Source organism: Rhinolophus sinicus, chromosome 17, assembly GCF_057876585.1.
Source record: "Rhinolophus sinicus isolate RSI-liver-muscle chromosome 17, RSI-T2T, whole genome shotgun sequence".
Taxonomy (NCBI): domain Eukaryota; kingdom Metazoa; phylum Chordata; class Mammalia; order Chiroptera; family Rhinolophidae; genus Rhinolophus; species Rhinolophus sinicus.
The window spans coordinates 156,016,757-156,043,363 of record NC_142517.1 but is presented as its reverse complement, the minus strand read 5'-3'; the positions used below and the strand labels follow the sequence as shown (position 1 = coordinate 156,043,363).

General features: G+C 37.9%; 1 protein-coding gene across 4 annotated transcripts in view; it reads left to right on the top strand.

The window, feature by feature from the left end:
* The window catches only part of GALNT3 (polypeptide N-acetylgalactosaminyltransferase 3), a 92,402-nt gene that overhangs the window by 28,046 nt on the left and 37,749 nt on the right, over nt 1-26,607 (top strand). For 2 of the 4 annotated variants that reach the window (XM_019727334.3, XM_019727335.3), the window contains exon 1: nt 21,144-22,027. The exons of 1 other annotated variant lie outside the window; for it this stretch is intronic. The gene's annotated coding sequence lies outside the window, so the exon portion shown is untranslated. Of the gene's footprint in view, nt 1-21,143; nt 22,028-26,607 lie in introns of those variants that run through there. One more of the 4 variants, XM_019727336.3, reaches the window with a different exon arrangement.

The window sequence follows — 26,607 nt, the reverse complement described above, 5'->3', positions numbered from 1 at the left end:
GAGTTAGTATGAAAGAGGAAGTGTGGTGTAGATCATCATTAACTCTTTGCACAGCAATTGATAACTCTCTTTTTGCTCGTTTTTGATCTAATTTTCTCATTTTTCTGTCTCTACTTACTGGAAGACATTATTGAGAAGGGTTGGGCCTGGAGAGTGAATGGCCTAAAGGATAGTTTTAATAATGGCTAATATTTCCTAAGTGCTTACTACATGCTGTCCCTGTGCTAAGACTCAGATCATCTCATTAAATGCAGTGTAGGTACTATTGTTAGCCTAAGTTTACAAATGAGAAAATGAAGGCTTAGAAAGTTTCAAGAATACCTGGCCAAGGTCACACAACTGTATTTTAATCACTATCCTAAAATGACAAATGAGCAACGTTTATGTGTAATAAATTGAGATGAGGCAATGGCTGAGTGAAAAGGGTCTTAGTCTAGGAATAAAAAAAACGGGCTGTTTGGGAATGTACAGAGGGATAGTGGATGGGGGGAGGGGGGTTCACACAGTGTGAGGGATATAAATGATAAACGTCTAAGTTTTGCTTTGTCTTGTGCACCTGAAACTAATTAAATAAATAAATAAATAAATAAATAAATAAATAAATAAATAAAAAACAAAAACAACAACAACAAAAAAAAACGGGCTGATGCCACAGCTTCTCTTTAATATTCTGAGTGTCAGTGATTCATTTGCCTAGGTTGTGGGGTTATTGTGAAAATCAACTAAGATGATGTTTACTTTAAGGACTCTGTAAATGCACAAAAATCATGCAAACACTGTGCATTACTATATTAATGCCCATAAAGGAGAATGGGTTATGAGTTAGGAAGTTCCCATCAGAGAACTAAAATTGAAAAAGAACAGACTGAATATCAGAAGAGAAAAGATGGCTATGTGGTGAAGTATTGTGATATTTAGGAAGTTGGGCAGACAGAGGAAGATGTAACCAAGATACCTTCTGGAAGAATGAGAGGTAGTGCCAAATGGAACATAAAACGGTGATGGCCAACAGAATGGGGGTGGTAGAGGAGACAGAGAGAGAGAGAGAGAGAGAGAGAGAGAGAGAGAGAGAGAGAAAATTAAAAGCCAAACCAAAGCTACTGTGTTCCCCGAAACTAAGACCTACCTGGAAAATAAGTCCTAGCATGATTTTTCACAATGACATCCCCTGAATATAAAACCTAATGCATCTTTTGGAGCAAAAATTAATATAAAACTCGGTCTTATTTTCGGGGAAACATGGTACATAGAAAATAGTACGAGAGAAATTGGGGCATGGATTCTTCCCTGGCTGCTGGATTGTCTAATTTTGCTATTGTAGCTGCTAACAAAAGTTAACCTATTTTGAAGAAGAGAAAACTGTACCCTTGCTGTTCTGCATATTTGTTTTGGGGATTCATGGGATATCTAGGTTATTTCTGTGGGCTTGTTTTTTTGTTTTGTTTTTTATTTCCTTTGTAGGTGAGGGGACTCACAAATTTGAATTTGACATTTTTGTCAGATTTCCTAAACCAGTGATTCTCAAATTTAGTAGGCATCAGAATCCCTGGGATAGGTTTGCCAGATTTAGCAATTAAAAATACAGGACATGCAGTTAGTTTTAAATTTCAGATAAATAACTAGTAATTTTTAGTATAAGTGTGTCCCAAATATTGTATGGCACATACTTATACTAAAACAAAATTTATTTGTGGTTTATCTGGAATTCAGATTTATTCACAAATCCTGTATTTTATTTGGTAACCCTACCCGGAGCTTGTTAAAATTCAGACTCACCAAGTCCATATTCTGTCCGAGAGTCTGAAATGGGACCACGTGACCCTCCAGGTGATTCCAGTACAGCTTGCTCTTAGCCAACACTTTGAGAGATGCTGGTTAAGCTTGGATAGTGCCAATTTGGGAACGAGAGCGTTCAGGCTGCCAGGAAACATCCTGGGGAGAGGAGGGAGGTGTGCATAGCTCTGGTGAGCCTAGAAGCTGCTCTAAGGGACCTGCTCCTTGAGTGGCAGGAGAGATAAGTCCGAGTGATAGAAGCCCAGTGTGGTAACCAGAGAAGACATTCATTGAGCCCACTGTTGTGTAATTTAATCTCCTCAACAACCACAAGAAGAAGATAACTGTTATTATCTCCATCTCATTAGATGAGGAAATAAAAGCTTAGGGTTAAGTAACTTGCCCAAGGTCACATAGGTAGTATTTAGTGGGATGGGGTTTGATCTAAGACCAATTGTTTCCAAAGTCCACATTTGAACCATCCTATGCAACAATAGGAGGTTTGGGCAATTTTGCCAATACAAGTTTTTTTTTGTTTTGTTTTGTTTTAATTCATAACCTTCTTGAAATTAATAAGTTAACTAAGTACATCTGCTCTCTAGAAGTGCTCAAAGACCTTCACATTCTGAGATATAATAGCCAAAGGACTTGGAAGTTTGCAAAAGCTTAAGGATCTGAGCTGATGAAAAATATGGAGAGCTATTACATAAGGTATAGCTTAACAAAAGCCTTTATTTTATTTTATGTTTTTATTTTTGTCTAAAAGGTTCAGTGCCAGCCAAACCCCATCATCCCAAAGGGGACTGTGTCAGGGAATACAGTCCTTCTTTGGAGAATAAATCAATAATTTTCTCACCAGGTGACCTGAGACAGCTGAATAAGCTCTGAAGAGAACATTAGCTGAGACCATTAAATAAATATAGGGAATAGTTTGATGAAGAAATTGGAGGCGATTTGACTAGAAAGGAGACAGCTCAAATAAAATATGGCTGCAGTGTTCTAACATTTGTAACACTGGTGGAAAGAAAAAGCAATGAGCAAAGACCACAGGTTGCTGGGTTGTTGGAAAAGGATCTTGATTGAAGAAATAAGTGGTATATTATTATTCAAAATATTTGCTGCCTTTCTCTGGGACATCTCTCTCCCTGCCCTTCCCCTCCCTGTGGGAGGATTCCATGTGACTTGTGTTGCTAATGAAAAGTGGAAACTGTTAGGGACAGCACGTGATTTGCCACCATCTCTTTTACTCTGCCAGAGATCTGCAATGACCCAGAAAAGGGCTTCTCTGTCAGCCAGGGTCCCAGGGGGAAATCCATGTGGGGCAGAGCCCCACTGACCTGTGATAGGCACATAATGTGAGCAAGAAATAAGCCTCCGTTGTTAAAAAGTCACTGACATTTTCAGGCTTTTTACTACTGTGGACTTCATCAGTTATGCTGACTGGCAAAATAAGAAAGCTCTCCCTAAAAGTCAAAGTTATCCAAAGATGGAAAGGACTAGCTGCAGAAGAGGTGAGTTCCCTGGATTGGAAATATTCAAATATAGCCAAAAAACAAAAACAAAAAACCCAAGAACTTTGAATATTGCTAAAAAAAAAAAAAAAAAAAAAGTTGGGGAGGGGGTGTTTACGAATAGAGATGGATTAAGATATTGGCTGTGTGGTTAGGAGCTTAAGCTCCCTTCCATATCTGAGATTCTGTGCTATGTTACTAATGAGGTAAAAGTAGGTGCGAATGGGTAATGAGGTCCTTTGCACATCATGCTTTTAACTCAGTTGAAGAGGAAGAACACAGTGACATGAGGGTAGATTAATCTTAGTTTGTGGTTACTGAAATTTAGAGTATTAATTTATGCTTGTTTGAGAACAGGCTTCTGGAATGTATCTAAAAGGAGAGTTAAATGTTTATGTGGTTTGAGATTAATCACAAAAGAACTTTAGGGAAGGATTAGAACACAAGAATAGCTAGAAAAAGGGTAATTCAGTCACTACCATGAGCCTCTCCCAGAACCCTGCTAAATGTTAGATGCACAGTGCCAAGCCACACGCTTGGCCAGAGATCTGAGAAAGCAGGGACGTGGAGTGGGATACTGCCATTCCCTCAATCCACAGGCCCAGAGAAATACCCAGTCAGTATTCATTCCCTTCTTCCTGTTTGCTCCCTTCATCATCCCCAATTTTTCTCTTTGCTCTTCTTCTACTTTTTCATTCACTTCTCACTCTTCACATTGTCTGTCTTAATAATCTCATCTCTCATTATTTTGTCATCTCTCAATAATCTGATCTTGTTTCCATCTACCCATTTCCCTAAATCGCCAGTGAGAGAACTGGGAATAAAAAAGGGTAAAACAAAGCAATTTTATAAAATGAGGCAAGCTTTCATTCACAAAATGTAGTCAGCTGCACATGGTGGTGTGTGTACTATGTGCCAGCGTGGCTTTGTGGCGGAAGGGGGGAAGAGACATAGTCCCAATGTCACCTCCATTGCTTATGACTTGGGTGAACTTGAACAAGTTATTTAAATTCTCAGTGTTCTCAGTTTTCTCATCCTTAAATTGAGGTCAATAACTACACAGCAGTGTTGTTAGGAAGATTAAAGTAAAATATGTTATATGGCTAATACATAATAGATACCAGGTAAAAGGCCAATATTATTATATAGATAACACAACATGTTAGTTCAAAGTGGATCTGTATTCTTAGCTTTTTTAAAATCTCAGCTTAAATGTCTCAAAAGCTGGAATGCTTTTCTGTTGGTATTTTTCAATGTTTACAATTTTATTGGTCACAAAAATGTACAATAAGTACTCAAAGACTTGGAACCCCCCCTCCCCAAATATGTGTGATATATAATGTTATATTGTATATTACATATATAAGTGTATAATGTATGTTATGAATTGAATGTGTCCCCCCAGACTCATATAATGAGCCCTAACTTCTAATGTGATAGATTTGGGAGTAGGGTCTTTGGGAAGTAATTGGGTTTAGATGAGGTCATGAAATGGGGTCTTCATGTTGGATTAGTGTCTTTATAAGAAGAAAAGATAGACTACAGAACTTTCTCTCCATCATGTGACTCAGTGAGAAGGTAGCAGGCTGTTTGCAAGCCAGGAAATGCACTCTCAACAGAGACTGCATCTGGTGGCACTTTGATCTTGGACTTCCCACTTCCTGAACTGTAAGAAATTAATATCTGTTGCTTAAGCTATTCAGTTGATGGTATTTTGTTATAGCAGCCTGAGCTAAGACTATATATATATAAGACTAAGACTATATATATATATATATATACCTCTAGTTTTGTATAGTACTTCTTATATCAGTACTACTGAGTGAAATTTGGGGGTATTGCCTTAGTATATAGGATATACTCTGTCTATAATTAATACAGGAGTTGTAGTGTCAACAATTTTTCTTATGACCTAAGTCCTATACATAAGGCAGGAAATAGAAGAGACACAATCCCAGTCTTTAAGAATTTTACATTCTAAATGACAAACATTTAGGGCTTTTGCTCCCTACCAAATATCCATTTCCCCCATCTTCTTTGCTGACAGAATTTATTATTTTGTTTGAAATGTCAATGTACATATCCCTGGGCAATGTCTCATAATGGTCTGAGTCAATCTTGAGAATCTTGTTTCCTCCTTTTACAGCGTCCTTTGAAACTTGTGGTGGCCTTGAAATGTAAGGAGATGACGCTAAAAGTGCTACTGTGTTTCCCCAAAAATAAGATCTAGCTGGACAATCAGCTCTAATGTGTCTTTTGGAGCAAAACTTAATATAAGACCTGGTCTTATTTTACTATAACATAAGATCAGGTCTTATATAATATAATAATATAATATAATATAATATAATATAATATAATATAATATAATATAATACCGGTCTTATATTAATTTTTGCTCCAAAAGACACGTTAGAGCTGATTATCTGGCCAGGTCTTATTTTCAGGGAAACACGGTACCAGGAAAGCTTTTGCCTTTCTGACAAAAAAAGACAGAAGTAGTTGGCAGCACTTCCCACCATTCTGTCCCAGCTTGAGGACGCATGAAGTGCTTGCCAGCGGCAGTCATTTTTGTTACTCTGATAGGAGTGACAAAACTGAAGGAAAACCAACATGCTAAAGACAATGGAGTAGAAAAATAGAAGTAAGTTATTGATTATATTGCTGAATAAGCCAAAGGCAGCAACCACCTACTTCTAGACTTACTACATGACAAAATAAACCTCTATTTGTTAAATCTCTATTAGATTTTTTTTTCTAAATTGCAGCCAAAGACATGCTTAATAGGTACCAGAGAATGGTACAATATGTAGTAGAATTTTTGTGTAGAATTTATATATGTAGAATTTTTGCTGTTGTGAAATTTCAAGACATGTAAACAGTGGGGTGAAATATCATTGGTATGGAAACAATGAGAAAGCGAAAGTTTTTCTAAGGAACAATTTCTCTCATAAAGAATACAATTTATTGAGCGAAAAAAAATCTTTATATTGCTAAGATATGATGAGCAGAGAACAGCTCCAATGGAATTTTATTTAAAAAAAACAGTTTGTTTTCAATATTTAGAATAGTCTTAAAGTAGATGTAGTAAGGGAACATATGAGTTCTGACAAGTTCACTAACTCACCCTAGAAAAAGTGCTACACACCTCATTGCTGAATATCACTACAGTCACCTTCGAAGTACTCCCCTTGGGAAGCTATTCATTGATCCAGCACCTAGTCCACCCTTCAAAGCAATTTTGGAACTCTTTCTGGAATGGCCATCAGAGCTGTCGTGGTATTACCCTTGATGTCCTGAGTGTCATCAAAATGTCTTCCTTTCAATATTTCCTTTATCTTCGGATAAATAAAGAAGTCATTGGGGGCCAGATCAGGTGAGTAGAGAGGGTGTTCCAATACAGTTATTTGTTTACTGGCTAAAAACTCCCTCACAGACAGTGCCATGTGAGCTGGTGCATTGTTGTGATGCAAGAGCCATGAATTGTTGGGGAAAAGTTCAGGTCGTCTAACTTTTTCACGCAGCCTTTCAGCACTTCCAAATAATAAACTTGGTTAACTGTTTGTGCAGCTGGTACAAATTCATAATGAACAATCCCTCTGATATCAAAAAAGGTTAGCAACATTGTTGCAACAAGTTTGGGAACTTAATTGTCAGGCCTCATAAAAGTTTATATTTTAATCTTGAAAGAAGAAAGAAAAATATAATAACCAAAGAATGCTAGATATATATGGCTATCTGATGATAGAAAAATTATTTGGGAAAAATTTTTATAGTAAATGTTAGTTATGTTGGCCATTAACACATACAGTTATACCAGCTGTCTCCACATTTGTCAATATCATATGTTGAGATGTTTAAAAAAACTAAGCATTAGTATATTCTATTTAAATTTTTTAAAGTTTGGCTGCAATCGGATTCCTTATTCCTAATTAATCCCCCCTCACCAACACCACCGTATATCTGTTGGTGTCCTCATGTTAATTTGGTTGTTTTGGAGTACTAACCTTACTGCTATTTTCTGAGATATTACCTCAGGATAAATTCAGTGATTTTTACTTTTCAGCTTCAAAAATCTAAGTTTTACATTTCTGAGCTTTTAAAAAACTTTTAGTACAAGTAGGACTTAATGCAAAATGTTTTTTCCTGAAGGTGTTTGATCACAGTTGGATAGTCAGTTTATATACCTTTCCTGTTGACCTCTTTTTTTTTTAAATTGGCTTTCCTATATTTGTAATACTTACTTGGTCATTACAAAAATTTCCAACTGTAATGGAACCTTGTGCTTTTACTACATTCAGAGGGATCACAGCCAGATTCAGATGTTCCAAAGACACCCCTTCAACATGTGTATCTATTTAGTTGCAGTAGCAGTTTATATTAGGCAACTAACCAATCTGTAAAAAATAGCCTTGTCTTTCTGAAATTTGTCCCACATAGTTCTGACATGGAATAATATTCCTTAAATGATAAAAGAGCAATTTTAATAATGATTGACATAAACTTTGTAAATTACCTTTACTAGGACAATATTATCGAGAAAATGTTTTGCAGATCTGTGAACATACTCAGTGAAGTTGAGATTCTTTATGTAAGTGTTTTTTGTAAATAGAAAAAGATCCCTATATGATACTATTTTTAAATAAATTTAAGAAGAGTCCAAAATTATCCTCAAACAAATCTTTATTTTTTTTAAAAAGAGATAATAGAGCAAAATTCCAAAGCATCAAAATTCTTTCCTACTCAGTCTTTGTCCCATTTTGTACACAGTCATTGCTTTCTCAGTGATGGTGAAAATAAGCCTCTTTCTGCCCCTCAGCCTGTAAGAGCTTTGAGGGCAGGGAGTTGACTGATCTGTTCTATTCCATCATCTAGCACAATGCTTGGGACATACTAACACCCCATAAATGTTAAATAAAGAATATCACTTCCTGCTTCAGAGCCTCCAGTACTCCCCTTTGTCTAATAACTTAGCACAAATTCTTCCTCCTGGCAACTAGGTCTTCTTTGTGCATAACCTGTCTAGCCCAACCAGGTTGAAACAGAACAGGTTGTTCCTACAACATACCTTAAGTTTTTGGCTGCACTACATGCTTAGTGCAAAATCCTGACTTTCCACTTTACCTCTCCTCCAAAGATTCATATGACCTGCTTTACAAAGACTCTTCTTGTCCCTCTCGCCAACAGAATTTCTTCCCTTTGTGCATTGCCACAATATATCTCATATATGGCACTGGTTATATTTTTTCTTTTGCGTATATGTATTTGTATTCATGTTTTATACCCCCACCATCTACATTCTTAACTCCTTGAAGGGAGAGGGGTAGTGAATGAGCTTTCATATTACTCCCCACAGTATAGTGTACATAGTTCTCATTTCATTCAGACGTAAGTGTATGTATATACCTAGTGTTTGGACCATCAGCAATTTTATATTGCACAATGTGATGAAGGACACAAGCTTCTGTATCAGCCTGAAGGGGCTGAGTCCTTAGTCTGATGCTCAGTAGCTTTGTAGCCTTGGGTAATTTATATAATCTTCTAAGCTTGTTTCCTCATCTGCAACATGATAATGTATTACCTACCTCATAGGGCTTTTGTGCAAATTAAATGAAATCAGATATGTAAAATGCTTAGTACACATAATAAGCATTGTTAATATTCACTGACCGTCATTATTATTTGAGCTTAAGATGTTTGATTTTTTAATGGCTGATATGCTTGCTTTGCAATATTGAATCGTAGACTAGAAAGCATCTCTGCACTGAGTAGCCCTCCATCAACAAAGCAATAACAATGACCAAATAATTTAGAGTCCATATATCTTTTACTTGGAAATCTCAGAAAATTTCTGCAATTCTCCATTTAATTTGTAGTAGAAGCCTACGCGTATGACATGTGTCTTATAGTATTTAATGTCCAATAATAATTCCTTATTAGGTTAATGCTAAGGATTTCTTATAAATAACTCTGGTTACTCATTTAGTATTTATAAAGCAGATCAGTGAATGCACGGCCCGACTGAAATGAACACATCATGAAATAGCTAGGCCGCTGTATCTTAACTGCAAGATAGGGTTATACAGCTTTCTGTTCCTGGTGGTCCTAGGGACACATACATTAATCAGTTGAGCACAAGAGCTGGGAGGGTACCCCTCAAGGAATTTTCAAGATAATATTATCATTTGCTTGATTCGAATTTAAATAATTTGCAGTTCCTATAACATTAGGAACTTTTGAAAAGTAGGGCGTTTACACAAAGGGAATAAAAAAGAAATGTTTTATTTTTGGTATTTTTCAAAATGTTCCTTCTAAAGAACAACACATTTTTATAGGTCTGCACTGATTAAAGGAACCTTATTAGATATAAATGAGAAGCATGTGCTTCTGGTAGTATTGTACCCAGAGGATTTTAGTTAAGTAAGCCTAAACTTTTAGAGTATTTGAAATATACCCCCAGTTGGGCAGTTAATGAGCCCTCTGAAACTTAAATTGGAGAATTGTTACAAGATGAAAAAAAATGTACACAAAAAAAAATGATGGAGACGACAGATATTTAAATCTTTTCCAGTGTTCCTATTCTAATGATTTTTAGGAGTTATAGTTAAAGAAATACAGCTTTCCCTCCATCCCTGAAATTGGTTTATTGTCTAACACATTATTTTGAATGTCACCTTGGACTTCTTTAGAAGACCAAAGACCAAGATGGAGAACGGAGTCAATACCTATTACAATCCTAGAAATGAAGACATCGGTAGTGTAATAGAGGACAAGTGAAAGATAAATACATTTGTTTTTCCATCTGTTAAGACATAACTAAAACATTCTTCTCATTTTTTTCCTTAATATTTTGTTTCCTGGCAACAAATAACAAAAATTCCCAATCAACCACATCTTTCACAATTCTTGGTTCTTTGAGGAAGCAGTGCTAATACTGTTATTTAGATTTCTAGAATAAAAAATACTTTCAGGGGAAAAAAAAGTAACATATACATTAAAAAAATAATATATAATGATATGTGTATAGATAGATAGATAGATAGATAGATAGATAGATAGATAGATGATAGAGACAGATAGAACATATATAATTCAGCAAAGGAGCATATCATCAAACTATAAGGGTGTGTTATATAAACGCTTTGGAATACAATTGGGCATTTTCTGGTGAATGTGTTATAACCCAGCAATTTCACTCCTAGGTGTTTATTCAAGAGAAGCTCTTTCACACACACCAGAAGGTAAGTATAACAATGTTCTTATCAGCACTGTTTGTAATTTCTTTCTCTCCCATACACACACCTGAACATTTTTTAAATGTTCACCAATGGATGGATAAACCCAATACAGTGTGAAAATTAGTTACAGCCATATGTAAAAACATGTATAGATTTTGTGTACATAGTGAGCAAAAAAACATCAAATAGCAAAACATCACACATACATTTCCATAATATATAAAATTCAAAAATGTACAAAATTAACCAGTATTTTGTTTAGGCATACAAACATATGTGGCGATACTCTAAAGAAAAGCAAGGGAATAATTAACAAAAATTCAAAGTTGGAAAGTGGTAGGAATAGAGAGAATACCCCAGGGGCTTTTAGAGTAATATTCTCTCTTTAAGTAGGTTGTAAGTATGTAATTGTTCATTGCATCATGATTCTTTATATGCTGCATGTATTTAATAAATACTATTTTGAAACAGCTCAATATTTGGTAAAGACAATAAAAAGCAAAGGGTGCTACACAATCATTGCCATTATTGTATGTAAGCAAAATATTTTAAAATATAATTTATTCCTTTATATCTCATCTACTTGTGTGTGGTCTGGGACATTATTTCCTGATTTCTATGAGATTATGGCAATGTTTAACTGCTACTTAAAAATATGACAGAACTAGTCAGTCCAGTTAATTATGTCTCTGATGCTACAAAAGGTCAAATTCCATAAAACAAATTGACAGGTTGTCCCACGTCTTTTGCATCTGACGATCTTGAGAAACAACGTTATTTTGAAAACTTACTGAGATATTGTAGAATATATTTATACATGAGGATTCTTAATTTAGTCTACCTTTTCACTGAACAGGTTACATTATACACTTCTAGAATGAATCACTAAGGACAATGCAGACACTGCAATTCCATATAGTGTGTTTTTGTGTGCTCCAATACAATTAAATTACAAAACTCATAATTCCATTTTTGATATTAATAAACTTTATTGTATCTTTTCAATTCACAGCTTTGCTTCTGTCAGGAGATTGGTTTAGTTACAAATAACTGGTCCCAAAAGTCTTTCAGTTTCTCTTTCAGGAATTATTCGAATTATTTCACTTTATTATATCTTTTCAATTAACACTTTTGCTTCTGTCAAGAGATTGGTTTAGTTACAAATAACTGGTCTAAAAGTCTTTCAGTTTCTTTTTCAGAAATTATTCGAAGTATTTCACTTTCAACTAAAGTTTATGTATTACTTAAAAGTAACAGACTCTTTATGTCAAAATATCAGTTTGGAGGTATTTTACTTATATTTTTCTAGTTGTAACTAAATGGAAAAAAATATGCTATATATTTAATAAACAATAATAATTATATAAAGCTTTGCATTGGAGGATTTAGTCTTATGTTTTTAAATATCACATACCCAGTTACTATACAATCATACCAGTATTTTAACAATCCATTTTTTTGAATTCTTATACTTTAAGTTATACCTAAAGTACCCAAATGAGCCAACTTATGTTCCTGTTGTGAAATGGAGCACTGTATTGAAATGGTTTTGTGGACTCTTTTATCCTCTTGAGTTATCTAGAGATCTGTGATCTTCTGTGTTTTGACTGTAGAAATCAGTGTGCTTGCTTTTTGGTATGACATTGTTTCATAGCATCTTATATTTAAAGAAATCTTTATATGAAACAAAATTAATAATTTTGGTTTTAGTATGTTTGAGATATTGTAAAATTTATATGTGAAAAAAACCTTATGTTGTTTAACTTTTCCATATGTTATCATTATATGAATGAACTGAAACTGTGAAAGTAAAAATTGTCAATGAATGCCTAAAGAAAGACAAGCTAAAGATGCCAAATCATTCACCCTTGGATTCAAGGAAAAACAATTTTATAACTTCTATGATATGATGCAGTTAATAGAGCATGGGTTTGGGCTCTGACAGACCTGCTTTCACACTCTAGCTCTATTAGCCGTATACCCTGGAACTTCTTAGTGAGGTCTCCTCACCTGGAAGATTACACAGGGGTTTGGTGGAGGCTCAATGAGCTATGCAGGAGTAATTCGAATAATTCCTGGCACAAAGTTAGTACTCAGTAAATGTTCTCTCTGCCCCCACCATTCCAGCTCAAAGTAGGAAGTAAAATTTTCTCAGTACAAGAACGCCAGTCTTTGCAACGGATTATAAGCAACTTCCTTATCATCCAAAGCATTTACCAACGTTTTTGTGACATAAACCACAGTCCTCAGAATCCCTAACCTGCTGTTTCCTTGCACTCACTTCATTGATGTTTTCGTATCCATCATTCTCTTTTATTTTGGGGGTTTGGGACAAGAGAGAGAAAACCTTACAGTGGAGGGAAGAAACGGAAATAATAAGGACTGTGTAGCATCATCATCGTCATAATCATCATTATCAGAGAAAGATTATATGAGACAGAGCTGTGAATAACAACTATATAGAATAGCAATGCCAACATGAAGTGTTGTAAAGTAAGAAACCAAAGCAAAACCCACTCAGGCGGAGCACTCAACATAGACCTCTTTTGCATCGCTTTTGTGCTTATCACTATGGAAGGCTTTGTAGGGTGCTAGTTTCTGAAGACAAAATCAGACATAGAAACTTAAAATTATTTTTCTATGTCCATAAGGTTAATTTCTCTCTCAAATTCCTATTGTACCAGGTGGTGTACTCAGTAAAGTCAGGGACATGCCCTATTTCGCAAAGGACTCAGCTACATTCCATAGGTGTTCCCTCGTGCAAGGTATGGGTTGGGAGTGGGGAATAATCAGCATTAGGCCATCACAGGTATCCAGGCTGTCAGGTGCTGATACTCTATCCTGGTCCCAGCATGTCTTTTGGTCATGGTCTGCATAGTTTATTTTTGTATTGTGTTATTACACAAGGTTTAGGTTTTCCCAGTTCTCTGTACTTCATCTAAAACAAGTACTGGCCAACATTTTTTCTATAAAAGGCCAGATAGTCAATATCTTAGGCTTTGCAGACCATACAGTTTCTGTCACAAGGATTTGACTCTGTCCTTGTTCGTGTCAAAGGTAGTAGACAATTGGTAAAGGAATGGGCATGCCTCTCTTCCATTATCATTTAATTAACCAGAACAAGCAGATCCTAGTCACCTACATTGGAACACATTTTGGGGATTCTCTGAATCTTCCTGGGGCACAGAGGGCTATGGGGCTATCTAAGTCAGGTCTGCCTCAAGACCACATTTATATATGTTTTCTGTTTTCACCCAACATTGGGCAAGGACTAACCCAAGGGATCTCACTGCTCTCCAAGGCAGGGCCTATGAGCCCAGCTTCCCTTTGGCTCTCAGAGGCCCCTCACCAGTGTGGCTTTTAGGTTGCATGTTGCATTACTGCACTTCTTATTCTGTGTGTGTGGTGGCCCATGGAGTTGTGCAGGATGGCACCCCTGCGTGATGAGGTTACAGGACTCCCTCTCAGGCATGCTGCCAGAGCTGTCCCAACCCTGCCTGGTCCTGATTCTCTTCTCTCTCCCCAATCTGTACAAATCTGATCATCTTTGGGGTGGGGATAGAAAACTGACTCAGGCTGAACATATATTCTTTAAAATATATGGTTTGTGGCCTATGTTTTGTGTAGAGGCAATCAAAGCTTAGACTTTAAAAATTCCAATAACTCCAAGCTTTTGAATCTCAGAAGTTGTCTCTATATGAATAAGGAGAGCACAAAGGATGTCCAAATGTAAAAAGTGTTTATGTTCTCATTGAAAGACCAAATTTTGGGGCGGTCAGTTAGCTCAGTAGTTTAGAGCACCATGGTCATAACACCAGGGTGGCCGTTTTGATCTCCGCATGGGCCAGTGTGAGCTGCGCCCTCCACAATTAGATTGAAACAACTACTTGACTTGGGGCTGATGGGTCCTGGAAAACCACACTTAAAATAAATAAAAAAGTTTTAAAAAAAACCAAATTTGATGAAATAGTTAAAAAACAAACAAACAAAAACTCCATCCAAACTTAGTGGCTTAAAACAACAAATTCGTATTTTTTTTTTAAAAAAAGATTTTATTGGAGAAGGGGAACAGGACTTTATTGGGGAACAGTGTGTACTTCCAGGACTTTTTTCCAAGTCAAGTTGTTGTCCTTTCAATCTTAGTTGTGGAGGGTGCCATTCAGCTTCAAGTTGTCCTTTCAGTCTTAGTTGTGGAGGGCGCAGCTCAGCTCCAGGTCCAGTTGCTGGTGCTAGTTGCAGGGGGTGCAGCCCACCATCCCTTGCGGGAGTCAAACTGACAACCTTGTGGTTGAGAGGTTGCGCTCCAACCAACTGAGCCATCTGGGAGCTCAGCAGCAGCTCAGCTCAAGGTGCCTGTTCAATCTTAGTTGCAGGGGGCGCAGGCACAGCCCACCATCCCTTGCGGGACTCGAGGAGTTGAACCGGCAACCTTGTGGTTGAGAGTCCACTGGGCCCATGTGGGAATCGAACCGGCAGCCTTTGGAGTTAGGAGCATGGAGCTCCAACTGCCTGAGCCACGGGGCCGGCCCAAATTCATATATTTTTATTTTGTGGAGTGACAAGGTGGTTCGTCTGCTGGTGGTGGCCTAGGCTTCGTCATACTGTTGCATTTAGCTGGTGGTTGGCTGTTGTCTGAGCACAGCTGGAACATCTGGGACAGCTGGGCCCCTCTGTCTCCACGGTCCTTCATTCCAGGCTTCTTCATGGCAAAGCAACATTCCAAGAGAGGGAAAGCGGAAAGTGAAAAAGCTCTTAGGGCCTAGCCTTGGAATTTGCATAACATCACTTCCATTATATTCTATTGGTCAGTGTGAGTGCACAGATTCGAAGGGTAAGGAAACAGAGTTCACCTGATTGGACACCAGGCTGTGGATGTTGTGCCCTGAATAAAGGTGTCCGGCCAAAGGATAAGTGGAAGTGCAGCCTCGTTCCTTTCAGCCAGCTGGAAGCCCTAGAGTAAATTTGCATCTGGTATGAGGAAGGGGTCATCCACTTGCCAAACCATGTGCTGTGGATTCTCTCTGCCCACTGGTGACGTTTTCTAATTCACACAGAACACTGTTTGGGCTACTAGAGGCCCTACTGGATACCATCTTACTGTGACTCAGTACACACTGGATCTTGGTGAAAGCTAAGATCTTTACTACAGAATTTAGGTAGTTATTCTAAAGTTGCACAGAGTTTGTCGTAGGGGGAGAAGGGGAGCAGGAATGAAATTGGATGTGGCTCCTAGTTTACCTGCTCTGCTCCATATTTGCTCCCAGGAGTGAAGCCACATTACCAGGCCATGAGGTGGGGTTGGGGGTGGGACGTGTGTCCCCAAAGATTCTCCTTAAGCTTTCAGAGACTGTCCCACATGAATAAATCCTTGAATGATTTCTTAATCCTCTATTCTACTCCATCTTTATCATTTCCTAAGCCCTGTGAATGCATTCTACAAAATCGCCATCGCTACTCCTCTTTTCCTGGTATCCACCAACCCTTCCAATAGAAATAAACAAATTCTCTTTCCTAGCAGTGATTTTCTTTTGTGTGTGTGTGTAGCCCCCAATGCCAGTTGCATGTCAGGGACTCCTGTCCATGAAGCTTGGCAGAAGGGAGGAGTAGGCTGTGGTCTTCGTATCTGCTGAGTCCCTTGGGAATGAAGATTAGGTCCATTCTGATTCTGTGATTAAATGTGGGGGAGGAGGTATAATGATGAGGTTCTATCTTGGGCATCAAGTGACTTTTCTGTTAATAAATTAAAAATCAAAGACGTTGAAAAATGATAATTTCCTTCAAAATTCCCCTGCTAAGATGCATGAAAAAAAACAATATTTCTCTCTTTAACTTAATTACAATGATGCTATTTCTTTTGGTCTAATACCCAGATGTATTATACCCAGACGTGCCAGATGTACTATGATGAAAGAGCATCCTTGTCTTCTAATGACTTTATTTTAAAAAAAAAAAAAATATTGTAACTGATCTGGCAGCAAATGACACTGCACTGAGGTAGTCTTTCCACAATTCTCTCTTCATGGTATTGGAATAACAGGGATATGGTGCAGGCCAAGGGAGACGGGAAGTTGACTTTATGTCACTGCACTGAATTAAGAAATATCAGGGTGATTTGGGCTGATCCAGATGGCTCCATGGGACACTAGGGCCTTCAGCTGGGCTGGAGGGGGTTTAGAGAGTTGAAAAGGGGAAAGAATATCAGATCAAAAGATACACAGATTTTCAGAGGTGGGAATTTGAGTGTGTTATGATCAGGAGAAGGTAAGGGACCTGACTTTTTGAAATAAGTGGGATACGGTACCTCCATATTACCCAAGTGATAAGGTTTTCCTTATAATGAGCATCCCTTACATAAAGCTTTGGAAACTAGTATTAATACTCTTATGAATAGAAAATGATAAATTGCTAATGTATTTTTCTACAATTTGTCTTTGTGATATGATGCCTCTAATGATATCACCGTTGTTTAGGATTTTGGATGACTGATACAAAGCAGCTTATTAAAAGTCAGAAGAAAATCATTATAAATATTTCAACAGATGAAATAGTGATCACTAGATGAGAGTGTAATCATCACATCACTGTTTGCAATAGCAGAATTTGGAAATAATCTTCTTGTCCAATAAGATTGGAAATCTGAATTAGAAAATGTCACCAGTCGGCAGAGAGAATTCACAGCACATGGCTTGGCAAGTGGATGACCCCTTCCTCATACTAGATGCAAATTTACTCTAGGGCTTCGTAGGACTGATTTTCCATACAAAAAGAAACCACACAGTAATTAAAAATAATGCTGTTAAAAAATGATTTATTGGCATGGAAAGATATGTTAAATAGAACACTCTGGCTATAAAAGCAAGTTTTTATTTTAAAACATGTCTCTGTCTCCCTCCATATCTCCCATTCCACTCCAACTTTTTCAATATAAAAGTATCTAGAAAGATATATAATAGAAAAGGGTCTGGTAGTTATCACTGATTCATCTTTATATGGGGGATTTTTGATGTTTCAAAATTGTTTTTTTTTAGCTTATCTGTATTTCCTATTTTCCTATGATGAACATGAATTGCTTTACAATTTAAGACATCATTTTACAGAAAAATATAAATCAATTTAGGAAAGAGTGAGTCAAGGATACCTGGAGTACATTTCTGAGGTCAACATCATGCAAGACTGTCACCATCTTTTCCCACAAAATATACTTCGATGCCACTGTCAGATTTAAAGCTAGCTAGATTGAATATTAGCCTGACTCAGCATGGCATTTGTTTTGCTCTTATGCTAGTGCTTAAAAGCTTGAAACTCTGCACTCTATTCAATCCATTTCATCAAATATTTATTAAGCACCTACTATGTGCCAAGCATTAAGGATACAAGATTAACAAGACATAGTTCTATTGCAATTTAAATCAATAAGAGCCCTCATAGAAATTTGTACTTCTTTGAAAGTCCCAGATGGTTGTTCTGATATTTTTTAGAGGAAAAAAAAAGTCATAAGCAATCCTCATAGAAAACAGTGGCAAAGTAAGTTATTACTAAAAATAATCTATTCTTGTTTTCACTGTTTTAACTCTTGTAATATTTTAAACACAATGAAAGAGCATCCCTGTCTTCTAATGACTTTATTTAAATATATATATATATATATATATATATATATATATATATATATATATATATATATAGTAACTGATCTGGCAGCAAATGACACTGCACTGAGGTAGTCTTTCCACAATTCTCTCTTCATGGTATTGGAGTAACAGGGATATGGTGCAGGCCAAGGGAGATGGGAAGTTTACTATACTGAATTGTAGTAAAAAAAAAAAAAACCCACATATTTTTGGCTCTTCACTATGATACCAGTACTATTCTGCTTTTGAATCAATAGCCTTTTAGCTCTTTTAGTAGAAATTATTGCAATCTGTTTAGTTTTTAAGCCAAGTATCTCAGTTTGACTTTGAGATCGTGACTAGAGACTCCAATTCCCACATGAGGCAAAATTGTTTTTAAAGTCTAAATCAGGCAACATATTTCAAACTAAGGTTGCTAAGCCAGGGGCAACCAACAATTAAGCTGTTAAAAAGCTAAAAATATTTAAAGTTGGACTTTGTGAATACGGGCAATTTCACTCGTTATATGTTATGATTAATTTTTATGAATTAAAATGTCTATCTTTTTCAAATCATATACATATCTTCTTTGTTTTCTAGTAAATATGATTCCTATATTCAGAAGAGGCTTTTTTGTGTTTTGTTTTGTTTTGTGCGTGAACATTCTTTTATCATGGAGTTTACATGAATCAGAGTATAAAGAAACACGGAGATCGCCTTGTACCATTATTTTATTTTGTGGAAGAGAAAATTTAAGCCCAGAAGTAAAGTAACTTGTAGGAGTATAAGGTGCTTTGCATAGAACTTCATGAAACAGGCACATGATAACTGGTAGCTATTGTTATGAGAAGCTTGTCCTTCAGATTCTTAGTCCATTTTGCTTACTTGCCCCAGATTATTTCTCAATAATGTTTGGTTAAACCATTCTTTGGATTTGTACTCTGCTGAAGATATTATGCAGACTGTTTTTTTTAAGCGGTATTCAACGGATCAATTTATTCAATTAACGAATACTTATTGAGTGCCTACTAAGTGCCAGATACTGGTCTTGGCATTGATTTCAATGTTAACAGGAATTATTAAACAGTATTATTTCAAATCCATATAAATGGGCATATTTGTGGCTTGTCTTGGTGTGTGTGCATGTGCATTGTGGGGTGGGAGGAGAGAGAGGGAGAAATGTTTGTCTCTCTTCTTTCCTGTGTAAAAATCTGCTCAATTTTCTCTTTTAATTGCCATTATATGCCAAACATATACTATTAAAATAAGCTTGTTTCTGAGAGGCATGTCTACAGTAAGGCTCCTGGATTTTATTTTATGATGAAATGCTAATTTCCCCTTTAAAAAGCAAATTCTTTATTTCATAATTTTGAATAGGATAATATTTTCGGAAACTGTTCACCTGATTAGATTTAGGGCATTAAACATTTCAGCATAATACTTTTTTTTTTCCCTTGGGCCTGCAACATTTTCATTTTATTGTTAAGTTAAAAATTTTCATTAATTTTAAGACGGCTTTCAAAACAAAATGAAATAGTATGTGTAATGCTGGCAGGTATGCCAGACCCAGAAATACTGCTTTCTTTGTTTAAATTATCTGTCTCTGTTATAAAACTGGCAATTTTTAGTAACTCCTGATTTTTATATTTTTTTCACTCCTCATGCAGCATTTTGGTCATATTTGCTTGCTCCTTCTTTTTATAGCTCTGCCCGAGCTTCTCTTTTCCGTTGTTATTTGACTTTACTAGTCTTGCTGTCAATGCATCTCAGTCCTTAGATTCCAGATTGTTATTCTATATCCATCTGCTCTGTCCTGCTCTGTCAGGGAAAATTGTTTATCTTTGCCTGGTGGGACACCAAAACTCTGATAATCTTTGACTCCTGTCTCATTCAGGAATGGGTGGTGCAAGACAAGTGATACAGAATTTTTGGTTGTACATTGAGGACCTCCCAAATTTCCCAAAGACTAACACTCTAATCTCCAGTTAGAGGCAAACAGCAAAATAAGTTGCAGAACCTAAATAAATAAATAAACAAAGAAATAATAAATAAAAAGGCTGGGGGGAGGGGTGGATTTGGGTAATTAGTGTTTCCCGCTGTGGACCTAAGGACAAATATTACTGAATATTATCAAGTTAGTATGATCATATACATAAATAGCTCCTGAACTTTTTTTTTTTTTTTTTTTTTTAGCTCCTGAACTTTTATGGGGGATAGAGGTGGAGCTTAAACATTGCTTGGAGACACTGCTATTAAAATGTCACACACGTAAAATGCTTACAAAATAACCACAATATACAAAACAAGCAAAACACTAAAAATTTAAATCCAATTCATAGGTGTGGTATAAAATAGTACTATGGATGATAAAACAATGTCAGGCTAGGCAAGTTCTAAAATATACCTGTTGATACTGTACTAACCAGTATTTCCACACCATATTTTTTAGGTTATGCATAATACTAATATACCAATAAATAAGAACCATAAGAGTATGTGTCAAAATGCAGGAGGAAGGCCACAGCTAAACTATAGAAAAACCTGTTACCTTATATCTAAGCATGTCACTAAAACGTTTACAGCTATTTTCTATTTATATTTCTATGTATATTGAAGATAGAGCCAAATAAATGAATGAGTTCATAGGAAGGTGTAAAGATCATTCTAAATCCTGGTTTCAGGTATGCCAATGTTTGTCATAACAGCAAAGGAAGGCTGAAACAGAAAGTAGTAAAAATCATAAAAGCAAAAAAATACCATGAAAAAAATTATTATTTTTTCTTAAAAACAACAGCAAAGCCCATTATTTCCCTAGAATCTGTATTCTCACCTTCCTAGTAGATGCTGAGCTTTTAAGCAAACCTACAGTAGAAGCAAGCCCTCTCCAGGAAACCAGTCTCTTTCCAAACAGGGACAGCGGTTTTCTATTGTCGCTGCTTTCCCTCTCATCTGGGAATTGGTTTGCCCTTCGATAGCAACCCAGGGAGTGGTGATGCTCCCCAAGTTAGCGAGGCTCTGCCAAATGCCAGAGGTTCTTCTTTGAAAGAGGGAGGCTCCTCCTTTGGACAAGAGGCGCCCCTACCAGAGCGCGCACTTACAGAAACGGAAACCACTAGCTGCGCTGAAGTGAGTCAAGTGATGAAATCAAGACTGCATTGGAAGGAAGCTCCCCCAACAGCTCGCTAACCTAACTGGTGACAGAAGCTGCTGAGCCCTGCTCGAGGAAACCATACGAGCCAACAGTTGCTGCCGTCATGAGGTGGTCCTCGGAGGCACTGGACTCCCCAGCCTCCGGGCAGCGCACCCCTTCATTTTGGGGAACCGAAGAAGAAGGAAAGAAGTGTGGGGGGGAAATCTAGACCTTCTGATTTCCCAAGGACCCAGACTGTGCGCTGCTTACGAGGTGACCACTGCCACCAGGTCAGTGCAGGACTCCTTAGATGCAGACGGGTTGAGGCACGCCTCGCACGGAAAACTAGCCTCTCGGACCACGGGGAGAGGAGCCTCTCGGCGGCCGCCCTCTGCCAAGACGGTGCCCCCGCCCCGCGCGCGGTCCCGGGTCCTCACCTGGAGCGCTCAGGTAGGGCTGGGGCGGGGCAGGAGGCTGGCGCGCAGGCGCGGGACGGGGGCCTCGCCCCTGCCGACGTCGCAGGCTGGAGCTCACCTGGGAGACTTCGAGAGGAAGCGGAGCCTTGGTTCGGCCTCTCCTGGCAACACAGGAGGCCCAGCGGGAAGGCAGGAGGCGGCGGCGGAGGAGGAGCTGGACTGAGCGGCAACTGTAGCGACAGCAACCGGAGCCGCCGCCGTCACCACCTGCACCTGGCGCCCGGCGCACGTCCAGCGCCCGCCCGGCCGCCGCTTCCCGCCACCCTGCCCTGCCCTGCCCACCCGCCAGGTAAGGCGGCGGGCCGGCGCTCGGCCCCGGGGTCTGGAGACTCCGGGTGGAGTCGGAGGGGGTGATCGGCGCGGAGGTTCACGTGGTGGCCAGAGGGGTACGGCCTCGCTGGCCGGTTGGAGATGGTCTCGAGAGCAGCATGTCAGTTGCCCTCTCGGGAGAGGCCGAAAGGGGCGCCAGAGGCCGGGGGGAGGTGGCGCCCCGGGGTTAGCCCTGTCACCCGCGGTGACCCCTATCAGTTCCAGAAGAGCCGGACTTGGGCCGAGGTCCTGGTGGCCCGGAGCTTGCCCCTGGGCAGGGTCGCAGAGTGGGGGTTCGGAGGGTGGGCCAGGCGCGAGGCGGCCGAGTTTCCACTCGGGCTAACAGGTTGCCAGTCTCCTCCCGCCCCTGTGCCGGAGGAGGCCAAGCCCGCAACGCAGAAGGGCATGACTTTGCCAGGCAACTTTCCCAGCCGGACCCCAGACAGCCCTGGCCTGGAAACCGCGGCCGCCCGAGTCATTTAAATGGTTTCCGGGTGGTTTGGAAAGAGCTCTGTGGTCGGGACACGGACATCCCTCTCTCTCTCTCTCTCTGTTTCTTCTCTGCATTTTTCCGGGTGCACTCCCTAAGCCAGAGCTGCGCCCACTTTCCGGTTTGATCAAGAAGAGTTATTTTCTTCGCGGCGGGAGGAAACCCAACTGCCACTCACCAACCGCACACCATCTCGTTAAAGAACCTGTTGACTTAATGACCTGTATATCGCGGCTATGGTTTGCTGTGGCATATGACTCAAAAGTTCAAACAACAACAAAAAAAACCACTTTGTTTCAGGACCTGCCACGTCTGAACCTGGGTGTGCCGGACCCAAATTCCTTTCCTTGCCTAATTAGGCTTTCCTGAAGCCTAAAAATTGAGGATGAAACCGGTGCTTACGTTAGACTTTTATTTCCTTCTCTCTCAAACTCATCAAAGCACTTCCTTCTCTCAAAATTCATCAAAACAGTTCACTTCAAACTCATCAAATAACTATTTCTGTTTTTAGAACCCCCATCGAGTTACCAATTTTTCTGATTATTAGAAAACGTTAAGCTAACATAATTTTCTATAGCGCTTATATTTCATAACAAAGACATTAAACTCAAATTCTATTGTTAAAAAAATCAGAAAGTTGCTGTATTTTAATTTGAGAATTTCGAATTGTGGGAAAATCTGTTGCTTCTTTTACTGTATAAATTTTTCTTTGAGTTTGTGGCTAAAATATCAGGTTGGTGCAAAAGGAATTGCGGTTTTTGCAATTATTTTTAACCTTTTAAACCACAGTTCCTTTTGCACCAACCTAATATATGAGGTTAAATTCATACCCTACAATTAGATTTCTTTAAATTTAACTTGCAATATCTGAAGTTTAGTATACATATTAGTTTAAACTTTCTGATTAATTTAGTACTATGCATCTTTTTATATTGCTTTAACAAGCATTTTTATGTAGAAATTTCTAATATTTAATGGCAGTTCCACTGCCTAGATTTGTTTTAGTTTTATCTTTACTAGTTTTTTAAAATATATTTAAAATTGCATGTTTAACAAAAATGCCTTAGGCAGCATGCATTGTTTTTTAAAAGGGAGCAGTTTAAAGCTAAAAAGTCAACCACAGCATAACAGGACATAATTATTAATGATGTTTTCAACCAGTGCTTTCTGCTTTTCTTTAGTCTTGCCGCCCTCTTAATCTTGTCATCATACAGAGAAACAAATGTGCTACATACTATTTAAAAATTAGTTTTAGGTGTTGCTCCCTGAATTTAGAGTGTTAATATAATCCTCATTGATTATTGGGGCAGATGTTAGAGTATCTTTTAACTCTAGGGAGAAATGTAACATGTTTGCATTAGCTACAGTAACAGTGTACCTAGTTAAACTATCTGTAAAGTTGTAACCATAATACTTCCTTGGAGTCAGATAATGAAGCTGTAAAGCAAATCAGGAAGCTCCTCTCCTTGGATCTCCTTGTCACTTGGAGATCCGGTTAACCCATCCAGTTTGTGAAAAACCAGTGCCGAGAGAGGTATTCTAATTTTTAAGTTCACGCAGCAAGTTAGTGGTACACACGGCATTATGATTCCAGTGGCTTGACTCAAGGCTCATTTTATCTTCACTTTTTGCCACCCACATTCTCACTTATAAGATGTTTATCCTTTTGTCTTTCATATAGTTTGTAAGGACTTTGTAATGACATAATTGTCAATTGTTCTTTGTCCAGATCTGATTTACCCTAATTTCTACTTGTCCAGATAATACCTGACTCCATGGAGACTGAGTGAGGCCATCATTCTTTTTCTTTCCCTGTGAATCACAGGTGTTTTGAAGATGCCATGTGGATTGAGATTTTTTAATCCTTCTTTGGTATTTCAGAGCCACAGTTAATTTTTTGAGTCAACATAGACAACATAATTTAGTCTTCTGATCTTTTATTGTATTGGCTTAAAATGTATTTTATGAGGCAACAATCCAGGGTCCCCCTCCTTTTGCAACACTTCAGATTTTTGGTTGGCAAGCCTACTTTGTCAACACCAGTGTTTTTTAAACTTTCTTGGACTGCGATCCTCAGTAAGAAATGCATTCTGTGCCTCTAGTGTGTGTGTATATAAATGCAGTGCACTCTAGTATGTGTATATATAAATGAAACAAGGGTCACAAAACAATACTTTACAACATGGCATGGATGTTCTCTTATTTTAAACATACTGGTCTCAACACACTGGATTGATTTTATGATCACAAATAGGCTGGAACCTACAATGAAAATAGTGGCATCCTATTGAATTTACATTTTTTAAAGCTTATTTTTCTACCAGTTTACTATCTCTGTCTCTCTGTCTCTGTCTCTTTCTCGCTCCCTCCCTCTCCCTGCCCCACACACTCCCAAGAGGGGAAAAAAAAATCAAAAACTGTACTCTTTAAACATATAAAATTGTACTGTAATCCTTACTAAACATTTATTGGACGATTTGAGACTTAGGGACCTGGTGCTAGACTAAATCTCTCAAACATTAGGAACTGCATAAAACTTCATTGTACATTATTGTGTTTTAAATGGGTTACTCTGATGGGGTTTTGATGGTAACAGTTATCACATGAAGATTTGAAATACAAAATTAATTCTGTACAGTTCAATTCTAAGTTCTACATTGTATGGCTGAGTTATAATGCTTGTTGGAGTCTGAAGAAAATTAGAGTAAACATAGGCCAGTTTATTATTTGTTTGGTAGTCTATTAATTTATGTCTTTTTTTTTTTTTTTACTATAAAACAGATATGAGAGAAAAATTGTAGGAATCATACTCCTTTCTTCCAAGAAGGTTACATTAGATCCCTCAGTGGCCTGTAGGGATGCAGGCTTGGATGAGATGATTAAACCTTTCATAGAAGCTTTTAATTTTAACCTGCCTTCACATTCCTGGTAGAAGGAATTTTTCTTCCAAAGGAAATATTTGTGTAGTTAATATTTTGGAAATGATCAGTGCCCAAATCGTTTTCAGGCATATTCAGTTCTCTGGTCCATAACGTGTAAAAATGCATTTGATATCACAGATCTTCTGTGGGTATAAAATCTGAGAAGGAAATATCTTTTCTTTTCCCCTGAAGTTATTTTTTTAAATTTTATTAAACTTATTGGGGTGACAATGGTTAATAAAATTATGTAGTTTTCAAGTGTACAATTCTATAACACATCATCTGTGTATTGCATTGCGTGTTTGCCACCCAAAGTAAAATCTCCTTCTGTCATCATATATTTGACCCCCTTTACCCTTTTACCTCCACTCCCACCCTTTTCCCTCTGGTAACTACCATAAACAGATGGAAATATTTTCAATCACCTATCTAATTATGCATATAGTTAGTATCAGAATGATTAGTTTTACATTATTTGGATTCTTTTAACACAGTTAATGTACTGCCAATAGCAACATTGAATTCGAATCAATGCCAACCATGGCAAGAGACCAAAGTGCATTAACTTAGGGCGAAACAAAGCCAAGTAGGACTCTGAAGTCTAGGTCATTGGTGACTATTGACAATTAGATGAAATCTCCTTGAATCGTTCTCTGAGTTGGGCTCATATTTTTGGTACTAAATAGGGCACATTTCCCTGAGTACACATTTTCCCTGTAATTGTTTCAGTTTCAAACTGTCCAGACTAGTTTGTTCATCTATCCCATTGTCTGCTGGACATCTTCAGGATGTCACAATGACCCGAGAAAATAGCATGTGTAAACCAGAGCCTTCTTCCCATAAAAAAACAGGACAAACAAGCAAAAAAAAAAAAAAAAAAAAAAACCACACAAAGACAACTTGTTCCACTCTATGTATTCTACTTGTAGGTATCAGTACAATTTATCAACTCTTATTCACAATTCCAAAAGCAAAACATATCTTGAAACCAAAGAAATTTTTTTGATAACACGTTTGTCAGCAAAACTTGAACTCATTTGCTGCAAAACCTGAGGGAACTGTCAGGAAGCTATTTGTGGTCTGTCCTGCTTGGTGGGATGTGTGCTGCTGGAGAAATATTACTGTGTTTGAGTACATGGTACCGTCCCA